This window comes from Priapulus caudatus, unplaced genomic scaffold (genome assembly GCF_000485595.1).
Source record: "Priapulus caudatus unplaced genomic scaffold, Priapulus_caudatus-5.0.1 Scaffold844, whole genome shotgun sequence".
In the NCBI taxonomy this organism is placed as follows: domain Eukaryota; kingdom Metazoa; phylum Priapulida; class Priapulimorpha; order Priapulimorphida; family Priapulidae; genus Priapulus; species Priapulus caudatus.
In genome coordinates, this window is record NW_014577905.1 from 166,834 (window position 1) to 170,443 (window position 3,610).

The following is a 3,610-nucleotide window of genomic DNA, read 5'->3' on the forward strand; positions in this document are numbered from 1 at the left end:
CCACGCACGCAGACGCGCACATCCACGCACGCAGACGCGCACATCCACGCACGCAGATGCGCACATCCACGCACGCAGACGCGTACATGCACGCACGCACACGCGCACATGCACGCACGTACGCACGCACACGCAGCATCCCGCTCACGCGCCGCACCGCGACTTCGCATACGTAGAAGGAAGACGTGAAGCAGAAGAAGCTAGCACACGCCCGACCACGCGCGGCGACCAATCAGCAGGCGCGGGGCGTGGCCATGACGGTCGGGCCGCTGCCCAGGCTGCCTGCTCTCACGCCTCGGCCGACCGCCGGCGGCCACGGCAACGTTCACACCTTCCGCTGCCATCGATCGGCTGCCGCCACCGCCGCCTCCGCCGCTGCCGCAGCAGCAGCATCCGAGCTAGTTGATTGGCCGGACGGCAGGCAGCATCCGCATGCGGGCTCGATAGTCGCAGGTATATAGATGCGGCCGCCGATAAGCGGGAAGTAAATCAGTTGCGGAAGTCCGATACGAATTGCCGAGTTCCGAGCCGCGCCGATCAGCGCACTGCCGTAGTCATCATCATCGTCGCTGCCGCCACGGTCGTCGTCGTCGTCATCGTCGTTGTCGACGACGCTGTTGTTACTGCTGCTGTTGTTGCTGCTGTTAAAGACTGAGGGTGAAGCCTAGCAAAAAAGTAACACTGAGGAGAGGAGAGCGAGCGAAAGAAAGGAGCTACGGGAGAAGGTATACGTCTTGCTACGTTACGCAACAGAGAGGAGACCGGTCACGCGATCGACGTTGACATCTCGCCAGAACGAAGCACACACACACGCGTCGACAGCACAGAAGGGGACAGGACTACTACTACAAACAAACGACGTATATATATATATATATATATTATATATACGTACATAAACATATATAGAGCGCATCGGACTGTGTATACGGACGTGGTCAGTAAGTCGGTCGGTGCTGGACAGACAGCTTCTCTACCCTAGCGGTACATGACACTGTAAATACTTGTCCACGCTCTCGCGTCCCGGACGCTGACTTTTACCTCTCTCAAACAGGAGCGTTCACCGTGTGGAACCGGCAGGGGTGTAGCATAGTTTGAGACTGACAAGGTGACCGTCGTCACACTCTATAGTGGCATGTGATTTTCGGCGTGAGTCCGGTCCAAGCAGCACGAAAAACGGCGACAGTCGATTCATATTCATATGTATATACATGTAAAAATATATATTTGTAAGTTTTACGGACATAAAATTTTCGATAAGCGTGTAGTGAATGCATACGTTGACATCAGTTTCGCATACACACACATTATATATACAGATATATAGATATATTTGTATATATATTGCATTGACTATTTCCTGTATGCGCCATCCTGGACTGTTGATATGCAGAGAATAAAACAAGAAACTGGAAGTGATGCGACCCAATGCTCATACGGAATAATGCAGTACGGTAAGTTAGTCACGACTCTACGCGCGTATATATTCATATAAAATGTTTATCAATTTTCATGTAATGCGACGCAAGTCCCAGCAGCTACTTTCAGTATATTATATAGACCATGTACCGACGATTTGTCTACTCCAAAGTATCCGATTGACCCGTACAGCATGTTTACATGTCGGTTTCTACATGGGTTGCTTGATGATGATTTTCGCTGCCCTACCGCGGGTTTATTTTGTGTGAAAACGACAGAAAACCGCGCGTTGTAGGGGGCTTATATTAGAAACTACATTTTCGTAATCGAATACTGTGTGATAATTTAGCGACAATTAATGCTGTTGCTATGGCATTAGTTTGGTGGCCGCTTAGGAAACTATAGCGGTATAATGGAATTATGACTATCAACGCGTTGCCAATGATATCCTGTAGCAGCCTAGTATAGGGCATCTATAATACAGGAATACATAACATATATACGACGGGTGAATTCCATAGATGCTTATTTCATTTATAGAAACAGAGGAAGAAAGAAAGCGCAGGACGAGAAACAGTGTAAGAGTGAGTGTGAGAGTGAGAGTAAGAGCAAACAAACAACGTATATATATATATATATATATATATATATATATATAATATTCACTACCAAAGTCTTTATGTTGATCTACAATCTATCGCCTAATAATTCTTTGTAAATCACATTCAAACACTCCTCTGCAGCACACAATCTCACCGTAAGCACGCCACTATAGACAAACACACAGGAAGGTAGATTCTGTGAGTTTTTGCGTGTCTGTGGTGTAAGAGTTCTGTACTCTATCTTCCCGTCAGTGTGTGCAGAGTGGCGTGCGTGAGGTAAAATTCTTTGTTACAGAAGAGCATTTGAATAGCATTTACGAGGAATTATTAATATATAAATAATTTAATTATATAAATGCATGAACATTAAGACTTTGGTAGCAAATACATCTTGTGTGTATTTACCATCATTCTATGATTGAAACGGCCCAAATGCCTGAGTAGAAGTCGTATGCGAATCGAGTGGTAATTGATTAAAGCAGTTATGAAATTTTTATGTATCGTAATATTTCCAAACTTCTCTTCAGGAAAGTATATTATTTTTTTGCTATCTCTCTGCCTATCCCTTCCTCTATATATTCCCGATACACTAACAACTTTTCGTCAACCCCTGTTCCTGCTAAACATTTTCTTGATACTTTACGAGCGGATATACTACGACCACCTTAAAAGCAGTCATCTGCCTAAAACAAAGCACACGCTTCCCTGAGTGCAAATATATTCGTGAACCTATAGAGGTAGATGAAGAAGAGAAAGGGGTTAGAGCGTAAATTGACAGTGGTGCGTGAAGGAGAGGGAGAAAAGCTAAAATAGATAGATTGATATGCGTGTCCGCTTGTATTTACTGTGTATTATATATATATATATGTATATATATATATATATATATATAAGAAAGAGAGAGAGGGGGGAGAAGCGGAGTGGAAGAGAGATAAAGAGAGCGTGCGGGAGAGCGAAGCGCAGATTGAAGGTTGTACGATGTAAGCCGTCGGTAGGCATCCTCGCGGGTTGCGTGCTTCCTGCACGTGCGCGCGTATTTGTCCCGCCTGTTTACTCTGAGCATAAAGCTTTTAGAGGCGCGCGGACCTCACTTAGAGCCTGTGTTTGCTGCCGCTTCAGCGAGTCACGTACGTGTCCTTGTCTAGTGATAAGTCACTGATAACGCATTTGACGCGACAGCAGCAGTGAAGCCTGGTTCTCGTCGGCACTGCGCTTGCTTCTCTATACCTGTGGCAGCAGAAGCTTGAATCTCTAACTGTGGCGAGAGAAACTTCCTCCTCTAGCTGTGGCGAGAGAAGCTTCCTCCTCTAGCTGTGATAACAGAAGCTTCCTCCTCTAGCTGTGGTAACAGAAGCTTTCTCCTCTAGCTGTGGTAACAGAAGCTTTCTCCTCTAGCTGTGGTAACAGAAGCTTTCTCCTCTAGCTGTGGTAACAGAAGCTTCCTCCTCTAGCTGTGGTAACAGAAGCTTCCTCCTCTAGCTGTGGTAACAGAAGCTTTCTCCTCTAGCTGTGGTAACAGAAGCTTTCTCCTCTAGCTGTGGTAACAGAAGCTTTCTCCTCTAGCTGTGGTAACAGAAGCTTCCTCCTCT

At 46.2% G+C, this 3,610-nt stretch overlaps 1 long non-coding RNA gene across 1 annotated transcript in view; it reads left to right on the forward strand.

Moving 5' to 3' along the window:
* The first annotated feature begins 1,327 nt into the window (after positions 1-1,327).
* LOC106813922 overlaps positions 1,328-3,610 on the forward strand; it is a 15,247-nt gene continuing 12,964 nt past the window's right edge. The window contains exon 1 of the long non-coding RNA XR_001394524.1: positions 1,328-1,454. This is a non-coding gene — a long non-coding RNA (uncharacterized LOC106813922). The remainder of the gene's footprint in view (positions 1,455-3,610) is intronic.